The 19596-nt window shown below is 35.8% G+C and overlaps 1 protein-coding gene and 1 non-coding gene across 26 annotated transcripts in view; one reads left to right on the top strand and one right to left on the bottom strand.

Annotated features, from left to right (window-relative positions):
• HDAC9 (histone deacetylase 9) overlaps positions 1–19596 on the bottom strand; it is a 939894-nt gene that overhangs the window by 839329 nt on the left and 80969 nt on the right. The gene's annotated exons all lie outside the window — the stretch shown is intronic.
• Positions 4485–4613, top strand: LOC111559653. Its single transcript, XR_002740777.1, has one exon. It is a non-coding gene; the product is annotated as a U6atac minor spliceosomal RNA (small nuclear RNA).

Below are 19596 nucleotides of genomic sequence, written 5' to 3'. Positions count from 1 at the left end.
GTCTCCAGTTTCAACTCCTTTTTGAAGTTTTCCTAATTCTCCAAACCACATGAATCTTTTAGTTTCTAGCCCTCATGTACATTTAAAATAAACAAAACCACTGCTATTCTAAACTACTCTGTCTTGTTCATGAATTTATTTATTTAAATGTTTATTTATTTGGAGAGAAAGAAAGAAAGAGAGAGCATGAGTGGATGAGGGGCAGAGAGAGAGAGAGAGAGAGAGAAAGAGAGAGAGGGGAAAAAGAGAATCCAAGCAGGCACCACACCACCAGTGCAGAGGCAGACACAGGGCTCCATCCCACGACCTGAGCCAAAATCAAGAGTCAGACACTTAACCAACTGAGCCACCCAGGTGTTCCCATGAATTTATTTCTATTGCACATCCCTCTTTCCCTGGTTCCCAATATCACCCTATCACTTCCAAACACACACCTTCTATTTATGCTGGGTTGAAAATCTTGGAAACTCTGCTGTGCCAAGCACTGTTTAAGGCAATAGACATACAAAGAAGCGCTACTCTAAAAGCCTTACAGTCTAATATGAGAGAGAGATAATTACTATAATAATTAAGGAACAATGTACTGCATGCTGTAACAAAGGTAGATACAGTGCTCTAAGGGAATATAGAGAATATAACAGAGGATGAAACTAAATATCCCTAGTAGAATAATGTGGTTGGAGATAAATTTAACAAGAGGAAAAGGCATTTCAAGTACTGAAAATAACCAGTGCAAAAGAACAGAAACAGTGAACATACACACACACACACACACACACACACACACACACATATATATATATATATATACATTCTTATATACATATATACATAGTTGTATACATATGCATATATACATATAGATACATATATACACACATATACATTTATATTTATATATATTCATATAAGATATGATGAGACATTTACCACATTGGCAAACTAACTGGGTGTTAAGGATCAGAATCCAGGCACAAAATGGCTTAAAAGCAAGAGATTAAATTCAGTAAAAGTATCATTGAGTAATAGGAACAGAGCCCTAGAAACAAAAGTATCTGTCATATTGAGAATAGTAAGTCCAGAACTTGAGTGTGGAGCTGAGGAGAAGCAAACATGTCTGGAGCATGGAGCCACACCACTTCTAACTGAGAGACTAGGAAATCCCTAAAATACAGGTAGATTTTTATTCGTCCCTTATCGATGACCATAAGGAACAAAGAATTTTCATTACTCATTTGGTGACAAATCTAAGCTCATCTGGCAATAAAAACTGGCCTAAACAGACAGGAGATTATTTATTATTTTAACCTCATTTAGTATTAATAGCTATGAATTTCACTGCGGAAATAAATATTAAATGTTTTTATTATGAGGAACTGTCCCAGACCCCATTAAAAGTGACATGACACCAAAAACAATAAGATACCTAGGAATAAACCTAACTAAAGAAGGAAAAGATCTACACTCTGAAAACTGTAGAACATTTATGAAAGAAACTCAAGAGGACACTAAGCAATGGAAAAGCATTCCATGCTCATGGATAAGAAGAACAAACATCGGTAAAATGTCCATACTACCCAAATCAATCTACACATATAATGAATTCTTACCAAAATATCACCAGTATTTTTCTCAGAGCTAGAACAGACAATCCTAAAATTTGTATGGAACCACAAAAGAACCTGAATAGCCAAAGCAATTCTTAAAAAGAAACACAAAACCAGAGGCATCATGATTCCAGATTTCAAGTTACATTACAAAGCTGTAGTCATCAAGACAGTATGCTACTGGAACAAAAACAGACATATAGATCAATGGAACAGAAGAGAAAACCCAGAAATGGACCCAGAATTAAATGGCCAACTCATCTTCGACAAAGCGGGAAAGAATATCCCATGGAAAAAATGGCAGGCTCTTCAACAATGTCGTTGGAAAAAATCCTGTGTCTTTCAGGAACACACTGAAGGATAAAAGTGGACCACTTTCTTACACCATATGCAAAAATAAATTGAAAAAGAATGAGAGATCTAAATGTGACACAGGAAACCATCAAAATACTTCAGGACAAAACAGGCAGCAATCTCTTTGACCTTGGCTGTAGAAAGTTCTTACTAGAACACATCACCAAAGGCAAAGGAAACAAAAGCAAAGATGAACTATTGGGATTTCATCAAGAAAAAAAGCTTCTGCACACTGAAGGAAACAACAAAACCAAAAGGCAGCCTACTTAATGGGAGAAGATATTTGCAAACAACATATAAAGGGTTAGTATCTAAATAGTATCTTATAAAGGGTTAGTATCTTATAAAGGGTTATAATAGTATCTTATAAAGGATTAGTATCTAAAATCTATAAGGATTTATCAAACTCAACACCCCAAATACAAATAGTTAAGAAATGGTCAGAAGACATGAATAGACACTTTTCCAAATTACATCAAAATTACTAACAGACACATGAAAAGATGTTCAATATCACTTACCATCAAAGAAATACAAATCAAAACCACAATGAGATACTACCTCACACCTATCAGAATGGTTAAAATTAACAACAAACAAACAACAGGTATTGGCAAGGATGAGGAGAAAGGGGAACCCTCTTGCATTGTTGGTAGGATTGCAAACTGGTGCAGCCATTCTGGACAACAGCATGGAGGTTCCTCAAGAAACTAAAAAAAGGAACTACCCTATGACCCATCATTTGCACTATTAGGCATTTACCCAAAGGATACAAAAATACAGATTCAAAGAGGTATGTGCACCCCAATGTTAATAGCAGCATGATCACTAATAGCCAAATTATGGAGACAGCCCAAATGTCCCTCGACTAATGAGTGGATAAAGAAGATGTGGTGTATATATACAATGGAATATTACTCAGCCATCAAAAAGAATGAAGTCTTGCCATTTGCAATGACATGGATGGAACTAGAATGTATTATGCTAAGTGAAATAAGTCAGAGAAACACAAATATTGTACCATTTTACTCATATGTGGAATTTAAGAAACAAAACAGAGGAACATATAAGAAGGAGGAAAAAGAGAAGAAAGGGAAACAAACCACAAGAGACTCTTAATGATAGAGAACAAAGTGTGGGTTCACAGAGGGAGGTGGGTGGGCGATGGTCTGGATGGGTGATGGGTACCAAGGAGGGCACTTGTGATAAGTACTAGGTGTTGCATGTAAGTGATTAATCACTAAATTCTACTCCTGAAACCAATATTGCACCGAATGTTAACTAACAAAAATGTAAATTGAAGAAAAAGGAAAAGATTTTTTAAAAGGCTAAATAAATTTTTAAAAATAAAAATAAATAAAAATAAAAAATAAAAGTGACATGCCATGTAACACAGGATTTATGTCCCATGCTACCTTTTAAGAAACTGATAAAATCTCTTAGCTTTATATCTTCTGGATCCTTCCATGTTGTTGCAAATGGCAAGATGTCTTTCTTTTCATGGCTGAATAATACTAAGTGAAACACATCAGTCAGAGAAAGACAAATACCATATGATTTCACTTACATGTGGAATTTAAGAAACAAAGAAAAAAAGAGACAAACTAAAAATCAGACTCTTAACTACAGAGAAGAAACTAATGGTTACCAGAGGGGAGGTGGATGGGGAGAAGGGTGAAGTAGGTGAAGGGAATGTTTTTGTCATGAGGAGCACTGAGTAATGTACAGAACTGTTGAATCACTATGCTGTATACCGGAAACAACTATTAACACTGTATGTTAAGTATACTGGAATTAAATTTTTTTTTAAATCCAAAGCTGGTAAATGTTAAAATTAAAAAAAAAAACACACAACTGATAAAATCTCAATTCTAAAACACACCTGGCTCCTGGGGTTTTGGAATATTCTATGGACCTTAGATTTTGAGATTTCACAGAACCAGTCAGATACAGAAGGGGATCTATTGCCCAAGAAAGGTTTTAGAGTCCATGGAAGATCCATTTAGGATTGTTTTGTTAAATGGAGGGTGAGTTCTCACTGCCAAACACATTCTATTTTTGACCATCTTTGTGATCTGTGGCAAAGTTTATTTTACTTATGTAGTATTAGTTAAAAACAAAAAATAAACTGCCAATCATGGACTCTTATATCAACCTTTTTACTCCCCTTATAATGCCAAGAATACCAGGAAAAAATTGTAAAAGAACATTCTCTTTGCCTCCTATAAACTTAATAGATAGTTTCCTGGAATTGTCTATTCAAATAGAAAATTAATTTCCATGCACAGCTGGAAATACCACATTGGCAAGCAAAGAAAACATCAAACACCAGTATATTAAAGTGTAGGAACTATAAAGACTCAACAAAACAGAATCTGCTCAGTAAGATGGTCATATGAGAACATATTTTCACCTGTTTATTTAATGTATAAGTACATCTCTTAAAGTGAAGTAGCAATAATCAAGGAAGCTTTGGATTCGGAAAAACAATGAGAGGATTACATCATTCAAGCCGTTTTTCTATCGTTGTATGAAAGGAGAAGAGGTTAGCACATTCCTTGCCAAGGCTAAAAGATGTCCTCAGGCCTGCACAATACATGTATGGGTAAGACACTGCCACCTACTTTGTGGCATGGTTGCTTTTTTATTTTTCACTTTGGGATGATGCAGAAGTTCTAAAGATAGTGGTGACAGCTGTGCGATAATGTAAAAATACTTCAGGCCAAGGAAGTACACACTCTAAGAGGGTTAAAGGGTAAATTTCATGTTATGTGTATTTTACTGTTATATAAAATATAATTTCAATAATATACAAAAAGCTCTTTAAAATCAATAAAAAATAGTCTAAAAGAAACATATGCAAAGGGTACAAACAAATTGAAAACAGGGGAAGAAAATCCAATAAATACATGGAAAAATATTCAAAACTACTAATAAGAATGCAAGTAAAAATGACTACAAACTATCATATTCAATCTTTCAAATTAGTGAAGATTAAAAATATTGAGAATTTAAAAAAGAAAAAAGGCAGCTTTTCTAGACCCACCAAAAAGATCAGGTTCTATTTATACATCATCCTTCATTTGCTTAGGCCTAATGGGTATTCGTCTTTGTACTGACCCATCAAGAAAAAGCAGGCTCATGGTGCCATCTGGGGACTCCTCCCCGATGCTGTACCTGCATCAGGCAATGACTTATATGGTCAATACTCAACTAATAACCAAACTAAACAAAACAATACACTTCATACACTTCAAAGAAGAAGAAGAAGAAGAAGGAAAAGAAAAGAAAGGAAAAGAAAAGAAAAGAAAAGAAAAGAAAAGAAAAGAAAAGAAAAGAAAAGAACAAAAGAAAGAAAGGCAGAAACCAGAACATCACCTTCAGTAACTGCCATACAGAAAGGCCAGTAAAAAGGAGTAACAAGTTGAGCATGAGACAACCTCATATGGCATCCAGGCAGTTGGTCCCCTTGGTCCTGCTGCCTTAATTCTCAAGTTATCAGAATACAAATTAAGAATCTCCAGCACTGACATTTTGTATATAACAACAAGGAGAAATTTCAATAAAAATCAATGTGTTACGAAAGTAAGACAGAGAAAAACAGTCTGTGTGAACTTTATTCATCGTGGAACCTCTGAATGAGTGAAAGGTTGACTTCAGGAGCATTTCTAGACCAAACACAACAGAGTCCCAAAGTGTAATATTGTGTTAAAAACCTGGAGCTACATCTCTATTATCTTTGACAAAGAACCCCAAAACACCATGTACTTCGGTAAATATGCTGGGATATCCCACAAGCAAAGTGAGGGATCAATTTAATTAGCTACATACAGGAGGCAGTAAGTGGATGGGAAAATACATGGGACAAAGTAGGAGCTGAAGAAATACTTGTTGAACTGAACTGAGCAAGTGGTAGAAGCTAATACACAGTACCTGTATGTACTGATGAAATTTATTATTGTTCGAACTTTCCACCATACTTAACCTATGGAAAATATAGAAAATATCTATAGAGCCAGCTGTAAAGGTTTATTCTTTTCCACTTGGCATCCCCAGTAACAACCAACCCGCAGCATGCTGCTCAGAGACTAAGTGAAGATTCATTTCCCCAGAATCAACATCTTTGACTCAAATCCTATTGACAAAAATACAGAAAGTTTTAAGTATGGGGGTGAAATGTAAATGATGAGAAGGTGATCAAAACAAAGATTCTAACAGAAGACAGGCCAGATGACATAGATAAGTCACCTCAGTGAGACCTACTCAAATAAACCAGAAGTAGTCTCTTTTAGTATCCTATCAGAGAAATGTGAGGATTCAATCAGTAACTTCCAACTTCCTCATTTGCTACTCACACTAAAACTTCATTTCATATTAAATGAAATATATTTATATGTATATATAGAAACATATTTGTCTATGGAAAACTCAATTTCAATTTTCACAAATTAATACTTGATCTTATAATGCATGTGCACTCTGGTATCTTGTAATATGGTCTATTCTATTGAACCATTTAATTGCAAGTACAAAACTGATTCCATGGCCTGATAAGAGCCTGTGACATGCAGAAAACACAGGACTATATGATTTCTTTCTAGCTCATTAAAGGAAAGATCATGATTTTATGTAGACGCGATCTAAAAATATCCACAACTCCTAAATACTAGGTCCTCAATGACCTTTCCAAAGCTAATTACTGAATGAAATGATATAACCCCTGTAACATCTTTGCTTTCCCTTCTTCCTCACAATAAATACCCACAATACTTTCCATTCAACAGGCTTTAGAAGTGATTTTCCCAGGGTGTACAACTATTGCCCCACCTGACAGCAGAGGTGAACACAGGGGATTTTGCAATAAAAAGTTAAACATTTACCAAAGGAACTCCCTTAACCCGTAATAAAGTACATTTGAATCTCTGTAAGCCACCCAGCAATAACTAAACAAAAGTCAAAATGGTACTCACACAGCAGCAGCAAACCACATAAACCTTGGTTTTAATTAAATGAAAGATATTTCATAGTAGTTGTATTCTCCCTTCGAAACTACACAATTTGTTCCCTGAAATAAAATTATTCTAAGTTTCTAGAATAGCATCTTTGTCACTTTTGTAGATTTTCTTAATTGGATGCCGTCTGTTGCAGACCCCCCCTCTTCATCCCACCTCATCCTCACCATCTTTAGTAATGGCCCAAACTTGTGGGTGTGCAGGAGTCTCTGGTGAAAAATGAGCTGGCTTTGAGTCAAACAATACTTCCCAATCACAATCGGGGTTTTTTTCAGTACATAGCTAGGGAAAGGTCTTGTTTACTTCTTCCCATTATAGCTTAAAAACCATCTAAAACATTGTTTCCTCAAAGGCATTACCATCGAGACATGGAATCCTAACAGCATCATCCGTGCTTGTCAAGTGATTTCAAATTGCTTTACTTTGTAAACCTTCTCTTGCTTTCTAAGTCTACCGGGTAAAGAAGTAAATTCCACATGTATTTAATAGCATTTGGATATTTTATTCATGACAGTTTATAAAATAAAATATAAAGCCTCAAAGTTTTAACTTTAAAAAGCACTTTGAATTATAAACATGAAAGAAATATTAATGTCAAAAAATTAGGTCCATTGTAATCCTGTAATCAAAGCATTCTGTGCATTTTCCAAACTTGGCAAGCCACATTTTTATTTTTAATTTTTGAACTACTAATTCTGGAGGAAAAACAAACACCATTAACTTCCTCTTCAGTCACTAGCCGTCAGTGCCATGTGTTTTTATCGCTTCCTGCCACAAGGAAATACGTTTGAAACAAAGAATAATATTCAAAAAAGAGTTCTCTGGGTGTTTAAAGTCATTCTTTCAGGAATTGAGAAACACTGTAAACATATTTAAATAATGGTACAGAATGATAAAACTATTCAGAAAACCTTCACATTTCTTTTATTACGTGATAATGCTCAAAACAAGCCTGTCAAGATTATTTAAAAATAAACTGAGTTGGTCAAGTTAAGTAAGTTCCCTTCCTAACACAGCTAATAAATGACAGAGCTTGAATCCAAATCCACTCAGTTTTATACCCAACCTCATAGTGGAAACTATATTCCATTGTTTTCCCTATGAACCTTTTGATCAAACTGTAGGTTTTTATATTAGCCTATTTGTCTAAACCATCACGGGTTTTTGTGGACGAGTCATGGGGAGAGCCTTCGCTGAGGCTAAGGATGATAAGAACATGAAGATGAAGAAGTATTCAACACCTTCCTTATTAAGTCCTATGTACTAGATAGTACACTAAATACTGGGAATCCTCAGCAAAGATGTAAACTATACCTCTTACTCTGAGGAGTTGGTAAGAAATTGAAAAAAAAGGGTGGTCTTAGTTTGTTTGGGTTGCTCTGCCAAAATACCACAGCCTGGATGGTTGAAACAACATAAATGTTGTTTTTCTCACAGTTCTAAATGTTGTTTTTCTCACAGTTCTAAAAGATGGGAAGTCGAAGATCAAGGTGCTGGCAGATTCAGCATCTGGTGAGAGTCCTCTTCCTCATTTGTAGATAACCACCTTCCTGCTGCATGCTCACATGGCCCCTCTTGGTACATGCTCATGGAAGAAGATCTTTCTTTCTTCTTCTTATAAGAGCACTAATCCCATCGTGAGGGTCCTACTCTTATGACCTAATCTAAACCTGATTATCTCGGGGCACCTGGGTGGCTCAGTCGGTTAAGCGTCCGGCTTCAGCTCTGGTCATGATCTCACGGTTTGTGGGTTTGAGCCCCACGTCAGGCTCTGTGGTGACAGCTCAGAGCCTGGAGCCTGTTTCGGATTCTGTGTTTCCGTCTCTCTCTGGCCCTCCCTCATTCATGCTCTGTCTCTGTCTCAAAAATAAATAAACGTTAAAAAAAATTAAATTAAATTAAATTAAATTAAAAAAACCTGATTATCTCCCAAATGCCCCACTTCCAAAAACCAACACATTGAGAGCCAGGGCTTCAACATACAAATTTGGAGGTGCCATAAACATTGGGCCTATAACAGGAAACTGACAGGTAAAACAAGTGATCGCAATTAGTTTGATATATGAAATACCACAAATATTATCACTTCATTATACTCGACAAATATTTCTTGATAGTGAAAGGGAAGTAAATTTTTTACCATCAATGAAATCCATGAGATAAACAATAATCTCCATGTTTTACAAATGAGAAAACTGTGGCTCAGAAATGATAATTTGTCCAAGATCAAAAAGTGAGCAAGTGAGGGAGACTGGTTTTAAACACGAATCTACCTAGCTTCAAAGCCCAGCCTCTTTTTACTAGAGAGCTGTAACCAAGGGCAACAACAGCCTTCCTCACTGCCTCTTCTAGGGTGTATATAGCATGGCTCTTCCTACCAAGGAAGAGAGTAGCTCCAAGAGCCAAGTACAAACACACATAGCATGTAAAAACCCTCTGAGTAAGAGATGACTAAGGCCTGAATGCTGATACAATAAAAGCAGGTCAGGAAACTAATTAAAAGCACAGATCCTAAACTAGCCTGTCCCACTTGCAAAAGAGAACACTCTACCTAGTAAAATGGTAGAGACACTGGTTTCATGGCAGACATAGTATGACTGTAATTCTCAAAAAAATATTTCATAAGCTAACAAAAGAACAAGGATACCTACATATTTGAAATATAAAACCAATATGAAAAAAAAAGTATTTTAATGTTGAAGCAAATTAACCTGGAACGGAGATACAGATTTGATTTACTTTTCTTCAGCTCTGAGAAAGTCATTGTGACTCAGTGAGTACTAAGGCTGTAGCAAAGTTTCTGTTTAACTTTTTTTAACTTTTTTTTTTCTTTGAGGGAGAGAGAGAGCGTGAGCAGGGGGAGGGGCAGAGAGAGAGGGAGATACAGAATGTGAAGTGGACTCCAGACTCTGAGCTGTCAGCACAAAGACTGACATAGGTCTCAAACTCACCAGCCGAGCTGTGACATCATGACCTAAGCCAAAGTCGGATGCTTAACTGACTAAGCCACCCAGGTTCTCCAAGGCTGTAGCAAAATTTTAAAAGTATACATCTTTTCCAGCACTTTGCATAGTAGGTACTTAATAAACATGCTGTGAATGAATGGATGCAGGCAAGAAAAAATGAATTGGGATTCAGATTAAATGGTCACATTCACAGTATATAATTAAATATCTCATTTTATGTAGGGGTTTTGAAATGATTTCTTCAATTTCCAGTTAAACGTCTACCCATATTTATTTTCAAGCCTAACTTGTATGATAGCCAAAAGATCTAGATATTTTTGTGTTCCAAAACAAAATAATTGCGTGCTATTTTACTCACAATTTTGAAATTTGCAGTTCATAAAAATACTATGTTTAAAAGGAATTTGGGGAAAATGGGTATTACTGAGAATAAAGAAATGTGTTTATATGTAGTGTGGTAACATAGGAGATTTTTAAAACTAGGTAATTTTGCTTATTAGTGGTACAAATTGGGAAGGATAAAGAAAAAAAGAAAAGCAATGATCTTTATTTCAATATACTATTTAGTAGCCATTTCAATGGTAATGTAGAGGTGTTACAGAATAATACCTCTACTCCATCTTACTTTCTGGTCATCATTTTTCTCTTATTTCATAATCTTATTGTTAATGTCTTTTATTTTGCAATACTGAAGATCTTTTTCTAAGCCAGTTTATATCCTTTTTTGAAAGAAAAGCCATATATGTGTATGTGTGTATCAATAGACAAACACATATATTCATATACATTATATATAAATGCCCATAACCATTTATGCATATACATAATTATATACAATTATATATGTATATGTCTCTTTCCTGGGTGAATTCTGTCTCTTTCACATATATGAAATTGTATGTTATATAATATATGTCATATATTATATATCAATAAATATATTTATATATTTATAATTTATATTTTTATGGATTATATATTATTTATTTTATATGCTTATATAAAATACAAATATTTATGTTATTTATTTGTATATACTTATATATACAAATACTTAATTTATATCCAGAAACTACATATAATTATATATAAATTAGAAATTATAAAACTATAAACATAAATTATATATGTATAATTCAGAAATGAGACAATCCTTATATTAACTCAACATTTATTTACAAGTTAATCTTTATGTATTCCATATGAGCGCACATAAAAATATCTCATGCTCACACAAATATGAGAAAATCACTTCTCTCAAGATCTCACTTTAATTAACGTTTGGGTTTGGGGGCACTTGGTTTACACCTCAGTGACGTGTGTAAAAGGGTGGTCAGGAGACCTCAAGTATGACTAAGTGTCATAATGTCAGACAGTACTGGCTGATTTCCTCAACACTCAGTGGTAGCAAGAGTCCCAGGGTGGTCACAACTGTGTCCCTGTGCTCAGAGCCTATGAGAGTACCAGCAGGTTTTACCACAAGGACTTGTAAATCCCTAAGGATTCTATCTAGGTAGGTTCAAGTGGGGCCTGAGAATTTGTGTATTGATAAGCCCCATGTGATTCCTATCAGACAAGCCTGAAAAACACTGTTAGCATGTATGGGAAGGAGCACATTGAAGGAGAAGGCCAGAAATGTGGTTCGCCCTATACCATGGACACTAGAAATGTCTCATAAGTACTGCCAGTTTTTATAGACCATGGCAAGCCATGGAGAGTTTTGATAAAGGAAATAATTAGATTTGTGCTTTAGCAGCAGTGCTTTACTAGGCAGCATTGTACAATGAGGCTGAATGCAGGAGAGACTAAAAATAGAGAGATTAGCTGGAAGCCTATGACAATAGTTGTGGCCAGAAGTAATGAATGCTAAAGGCTAGCAACAAAAACGGAAAATAGAGTCAATCAAAATCCAAGCCAACTTGATGTGCAGGGGAGCAGAATAAGAGCTTCAAAAGTGGCACCATTGTTTTAAGCACAAGTGGCTGAGGAGATATCTGTGATGTTCATAGAAAGAAAGAAGGTCAAAAGAATTTAGACTAGGTACAGTATAAGTAAATGAATTCATAAATGAATGGTTAAAAGAAAGATCATTTGTAAGGACAGGAAATAGGGTTTTAACCCCAGTTCTACCATCTTCTTGCTAGCACATGCTAGACACATCTTTTAAGCTCTCTAATCCTAGTATATTTGTTTATAAATTATGCTAGTAAAAAATTTTGCAGGATTGCTGTAAGGGTTAAATGAAATGATCTGTAACACCTGATCCATAGTAGGTGACTAACAGGACAATATCATTGTTTTTCTGCTTTTCTTTTCACCAACTTTTATGTTCAATGATTTAAAACCATTCCAGACACACAGTAGGCACTCAATATACACTGGTTGAATGAATGAATTACTACTGCTATGACAATTCTATTGAAGACTGAAAAAAGATCATGGGATTTGGCCATTAAAGAGTAATTGGTGCACTTAGAGACTGCTTAAATGCCTAGGGGTTTTGAACATTTGTGTGAAGATAAAGTCCAAGTGTTCTGGTAGAGGACATTGAAAATCAAGTGGTATTGTAGAATTAAAGTTTCTTCGAGTGTCATTGTTTTGTTGTTTTGTTTTGTTTTTTCTATTCTACACGTTAAATAAAGGCTTCCAGCTAGAAAAGAAAAATCTGCTTTATTAACTTTAACAGTATTAAAAACACCTTATCCCTTAGAGTTTTTACAGTATATTGTCTCATTTGATATTCAGCTACTTGAGTCAAGGAATTCGGTTACTACTATCATCAATTCTATTTTAAAGATGAGAAAACTAAGATTCAGGAAAGTTGAGGTACTTTTACGGCATGAGTGTCAGAGCCAGGGGAATTTAACTGAGGTCTTCTGACCACAAGTTTGTTGAGCTTTCCACCACCCACACTCATCAAGCCCATTCATGTTATTCCAGATGAGCTCTCTTCCATGCTTGCCCTCACACAAAGTTTTCCCTCCTACGATTTGGAAGTGAAGAGTGGGGAAGAGTCTTATGGGTCTGAGGAAGTTTGGAAAATACTGCTCCTTCCTCAAAATGCAGCCAGCACCACAGAGCACCCATCCTCCTGCTAGTCCAGTGCCAGTTACAAATGCTAACACCACAGCACACCTGTTTCTTGTTAGCTACAACAGAAAAATCTGCTGTCCTTTGGGAAGTATCAGAACTGTCTTTTTGGAAAGCGTTTCTGTAAAGATGATACAAGCTTTAAATTCTGATCTTAACCAACTGGTTAAACAGAAAAATTTGTCTTTATATTGAGTTACTGTTACTTTGTACCACTGCCCATGGTGTTGACTGCTTGAATTCACACCCTGACCCTAAGCAGATGCACAACCTTGGACACCTTATGTATCTCTGAAAGGGGTTTCTCATCTTTAAAATGGGGATTCTAGAAAATAGCCCTTACCCTATAGAGTTTTCACTTTAATAAATGAAATACCACATACAAAGTATTTGGCACATTTAGAATGTGAAATATAAGGAACACTCAATACGTGGTCTCTGCTATTCAGCAATGTGTGGTACCTTAGTCTTGCGGAGAAAGCAATTCAGGCCCAGAATGATCAAGATACTTTGCACAAAGTGACCAAACATCATTTTGAAACAGTAACTTTCCTTATGGAGAAAGAAATGCCCAAGATAATCAATGAATTTGTCGTTGACTGAAACTGCCACATTCATTCCTCTGACTTTAAATTATTCATTTGTAAATTAATGTACAGTTTCAGTTAATAAATCAGATGATTTATGATGGGGGGAGCAGCTAGACCCACAGTTGAGTTTCAAAAATCTTAAACATAAAAAAGTACATTTAGAAACACAGGAAAAGGGCTTTTTAAACACATCAATATGTATTCTCACATATCCTTGTAACAATTAATATCTAAATGAAATTAATTTGCATGCTTTCAAAATAGGAGAACAAGTGTTTAATTTTCATAACTAATAAAACAACATTGCCTTTTTGTAGAAAGTAAATGTTATCTCCTAAAGGACAAGAATTTTATATTTATTGACTTTCTCCTGCTCTTTTGTACTTCCCTGTTGTTTCTTGTCATAGTGGCTCTGGACATTGGTTACACATTATAATCACTTTGGAGGTTTAAATGAATACCCGGGCATAGACCTATAAGGAGTCCAGTTAAATCAAAATTGTTGAGGTTGGTGGTTCCAGTTCAGGTTCCGTCTTTGTTTCCTTTAAGCGCTACAGATGACTTTAAGGCAGAGCCCAAACCAAGAATCACTGGCTTACCCAACGTCTTTCAAACAGAATGATGGATATTTTTTTCTGCCTTGTTGATTGCTGTCTATAAATAAGTTGTTTTACTTTGAACCATAAAACTGCTTACTCTGAAAGGCAGTCTTGACCTTCAATGCAAGTTAGATTTCCCTTGATTCTAATCAAATGATTTTATGAGAGTCCCATTCCATTAATTTTCCTCATAAAGTTAGGTGGGATGAGTTATATAAGAAGACCACATTATACACAGCATTCAAATTACAGCACTAGAAAAAAAATAGGTCAGGCTGGTTACAGATTAGTGCTCTGTGGTATTTTTTTAAGAGTTTAGGTATCATGCTAATTTTGTAATAGTTGAAGTTATAAATCATTGACAAAAATGTGATTCTGAAAACACCAGCAAAAGAAATACAACATTATAGCATTAAAATATCTGACACAACCATACAGCTATTCTGAAATCCTTTTCATTCAATTCCTGAAACCCTTCGAATAAATAATGCTGGATCCAGATTGCGGAACAATGGGGGTTAAAAAGAACCAGACAAGCATAGGAAGCCTATCTGCTTATACTGGCAGGTAACAAAAAAGAAGGTAATTTATGTATTTCAACAGCAATAACTTTATTTTCCTGGGTTATTTAATAGTGCTGTCTCCTGTGTGCTATGTAGCAATAGGGAATGAAATGAAGTTGCAGGAACTCCAAAAGAAGCAGAAGGAGAAAGACATCCCACGGCCAAGACACATCACCATGTATGTATTATTTATCCTTTCAATAATTTAGTTTACCAATGGTTTAAAAGGATAAAAATACTGAACCACTCTGAAAATCCTCCTATACTGGCATAGCCTCTCTACAGAGTAGCCTTCTTCCACTGGGGAAAACATGGGGTAAGGTGGAAAAAATGGGATCCAACAAAGACCCCAAGGATCTGAAACTAAAGCAGGTTCACAAATACAGGCAAGAGAATTTAAGAAAGTGTTTAGGATTGTTTCCTTCGAGTAAGTAAAGTTAGGAAGTAGAACCTTAAGCATAGGTTGAAAATTTTAGAATGGAAAGATGGGTTCAGTTGCTTACTTAACTATTCAAGAACTTTTTTTTTTTTTAACGAATCATGTGTTAAGTTAGCAGCAGCCTTAAAGAGGGATAAGACACTGTCCCTGAAAGTTTCAGTGTGACTTAGTCCTTGGCCCTCTCCTCTTTTTCTCTTTTTTCTTTATTTCCATCTTTTAATTGATAAGGTCATGCTTCTAATTTTAAGCTACCCATGTTTTTAACTATGACCTTTATTCAGATGATTCTTAAATTTCTAGCTCTAGGACAAATTTCTCTTCATCAACTCTACGTCTCAAGCTATTCCTGACAACTAGCAGAACTATGGTCAAGAATACACACTACTGAATTAGAGTTCCTAGATCTGAGTCCTAGATCTGTTCCACTCAATTTACTGTGAGACCTTGACAGAGCAAGATATTTAACCTCTCAAAACCTCAAGATCCGTATCTGTAAAACAGGGATAAGAACAGTACCTACACCTCAAGAGTTATGAAGAGTTCCATGAAATGAAGACAATATAGTAATGAAGCCCCTAGCTTGTGGGAAAAATTCAGCAAAAGTTAACTATCTTTTCTATCAATATCACTTACTCCCACTAATTCTATTATCATTTTTGAGCTTCATAATTACTTTTGTTGCTTCCTACTGTGCTTTTCTGTTTTCCAGTCTTCTTTTGAAACATTTAAAATAAAACTTTCCCCTCTATTTCTGTTTTTCTCACTGAAGCCTGCTCCTAATATTCACAGGTCCTAGATTAAAATTTCAGAGGTCCACCTACCCTGTTTCTAAATTTTTTTAATGTATAAATCAACCTATTAGCTGTTAAGTACAATTTTTTCTACTCTACTGCCTTTGAAATGGATTAGAAGATCAGGTTTAAAGTTATATTTTTCAGATGCTTCTGGATTCCAGGACAGAAAATCTAAGCAAAAGGAAATTTAATGCCTAGATGTGAGCCCCCAGCCCTTGCCTCCAGCCATGACCACCCACCTCCCCTATTCCTACACACCAAATCTTTTGAAATCTTACCCATCTGTGAAGGACATTTCGTGTACTTCCTTCTCCAAATTTCCCTTGAGACAGATATGATCTCATCCTCCTCTAAGTATACAAATTATTTTGTTTCTTTTTATCTTAATGGAACTTACGGCATTCTGACTTACATTTTTAACAGTACCTATGCCTTTGTTTTCCTAGTTACAGGTCACTTCTACTTGACCAAAGATTCTTTGTGCTCAATACTAGTAGCATGTAAGAATTTCCTGATGAGCTAAAAAAAAAAAAAAAACCTCTAGGGTCCACCCAAAATCAAAATCAAGCATGATATGTAGTGGGGAACAGGCAGGGATATTTTTCTAAAGCTCTATTGTTGATGTTGACATGCAGCAAAGGTTGATAAGAATTGTATAAGATTATAAATTCCTTAGAGGGCAAGGTCTATATTTTGTACTCAACACATTCTTTGAAATTGAATTTAAGCTGATATATGTTTTCCCTCCTGTAAAATACTTTCTGGCCCATAGGCTACACATAACCTCTATAGTTACTGAACTAATTTATGAGCACTGAGGCATGATGGTGACTTAAGCTCTAGAATTAGGTAAAAGGAGACATATAAAGAATTAATCTGACAGTCTGGATCAAACTGTCTCTTTTGCCTGTATCTCTGTTTACTCTGTATGGTACATCTTATCGACAAAATAATCAAGTAATTAAAAGTATGGTCAGGGTGTTATTCCTAACACCTCGGACAGTGTTTGGCATACAGTGGGCATGAAATAAAAGTCTGATGAATGGGTGAGTGAATGAGCAAATTCATGAACAGAAATTATGAAATGGAAGGATTTGAGACATTATTTAAGTCAGGTGTGTAGGGTAGGTTGAATAATGACCCCTCAAAAGATACTCACATTTTCATCCCTGGAACCTGTGAATTTTATCTCATATGTTAAAAAAAAAAAAAGGACTTTGCAATTGTGATTAATGATTTTGAGATGGAAAGATTATCCTGGATTACCCAGGTGGGCCCTAAATGCAATCATATATATCCTTATTAAAGGGAGATTTGACATACACAGAGAAGGCAATGTGAACAGAAAGGCAGAGATTGGAGTGATAATTGCACAAAATAAGGCACCAGAAGTTAGGAGAGGCAAAGAACAGATTCAGAGGGAGGCACACAAGAATGCCAGCATGGCAAATGGTGTAAAAACACACCAAAAGGTGAAGCAAGGCAACACAATGATTTATTGGAGGTGGGACAGAGTAGGAGGCCAGTATATAATAAAAAAGAGGGATGGTATAATTCCATTTGCTCAAAAGTAAACAAGCTTTTGAGCAAGTGACAGACACAACTAGAAATTGTGATAGAATGTGGAAATGATGGTTTTGTCACCAGTGTGAAAAGACCTACAGACGTGGGTATTTAGAGTGACATTCACAAAAGGATAGTTACAGGTCACAGTTGAGACAAAAGCACAAATTTGTGTATACTAACTCTAAATGAACACTAAATGCTTTAGTATCTCTTTTACAATTATATCTTTTATATATTGATATAACAAATTCATTACATATCTTCCAAATAAAGAAACTGGGACAAAGGGAGATCTAGTGAACAGCAGATAGATGACAGGTAACACTTGTTTCCAGAGCTTATGTTTTAAGTCTGTGGGCTTTTACTAATAACCTCAAATATGCATTTGTATAATTTCTCAGTAACAGATAAGGTAACAAAGTATTCAAAGCAAAAGATATAGATTCCCTTAGATCTGATGAGTGTGGACCCTTTTTTTATGGGGTGGAGGTAGGATGACAAAGAACAGAAGGAAAGCAGAAGCAAAAAGACTAAACCTCTTTACCTCGTATATTGGTTAAGAACATACAACGACAGCAGGATGTAAACATATCCATAATGATCCTACAGTTATAACAAGCAAAATAAACAATCCAACCTTAACATGTCCCAATTCCCCAAGGACCTCAGGTTTGCCGTGTAGTTTAAGAATTAGTCACTCATTTAGACTGGGGCAAATCCCTATGGATTCAGGGAGTTTGCGATCAACTAATGGGTTATGGCGTTATTGTCAGTGGATGTTACCCCACAGGAGGTTGGACCATTGCATCACTCAGGGTAAAGACATACTTCTTTTGTGTGTGACAAACAAGAGCCTACCCAAAGAGGTTCCCCAGAGAGCTGTGAGTGAAAGATATGCAGTACTTGCCTATTCCACATCTGTTCTTTCCATGAGCTTTAGAGTAATGAACTTCCTGGGCAGATATGAAAGGAACTCCATATGACTACATATACGCCAGTGGAAGAGATCACTCCATCTATCCAATATCATGCTGCAACAGTGGCAAATAATAAAGCCAAACACATCTTTAATGGGGACACACAGAAAATTTAGGAACCTAATTTAATTTTTATGAAGACTTCAACTATCATATTAAAGTGCTTATGAGTTCATCAATTTAAATGAGAAGAAATGAAAACACAGAGATCAAAATGTCATAAATTTTAAACCAGCTGTTTTCCTTTATACATATTTCATGGAAGTTCCTCAGAAAAATGTTACTACTGTTAATAAGACAGTCTGCAAAGAATGCATCCATTTTTTAAAATTTTTTAATTCTTACTTATTTTTGAGAGAAAGAGAGACAGACAGAACATGAGCAGGGGAGGGGCACAGAGAAAAGGAGACAGAGAATCTGAAGCTGGCTAAAGGCTCTGAGCTGTCAGCACAGAGCAGGATGTGGGGCCCAAATCCATGAACCATGAAATTGTGACCTGAGCCAAAGTTGGATGCTTAACTGACTAAGCCACCCAGGCACCTCAAAAATGCATTAATTTTTAAAAGTTTGGGGCACCTGGGTGGCTCAGTCAGTTAAGCGTCTGACTCTTGGTTTCAGCTCAGGTCATGAGCTCACAGTTTTGTTCCTTTGAGCTACACATTGGGCTCTGCGCTGGCAGTGCAGAGCCTGCTTAGGATTCTCTCTCTCTCCCTCTCTCTCTGCCCCTTCCCAACTTGCACTGTCCCTCTCTCAAAATAAACAAATAAAACTTTAAAGGTTTAAATGGTGTTGGACCAATGAATTCAACTTAAAACAATTTGCTGCTTAACCACAATTGAAAATACTTTTACTCCTTCCTCTGTTCTTACCTACAGTGTGTATTTTTTTAATGGGGTGGGAGGTAGCTTGTAAGTATTGAAACAGGGAGAGTTCAAGTTACTAAAAGGCAAAAGGCTGGTAGGTCGGCTTTCTACTACTGTGCTAGCTACAGCAGCTCCAAACTTGGACTTAACATTTAGGGAACTCAGTATGCGGCCAC

Source organism: Felis catus, chromosome A2, assembly GCF_018350175.1.
Source record: "Felis catus isolate Fca126 chromosome A2, F.catus_Fca126_mat1.0, whole genome shotgun sequence".
Taxonomy (NCBI): Eukaryota; Metazoa; Chordata; class Mammalia; order Carnivora; family Felidae; genus Felis; species Felis catus.
The sequence above is the reverse complement of the archived record's forward strand: the minus strand, read 5'-3'. Positions and strand labels throughout refer to the sequence as shown.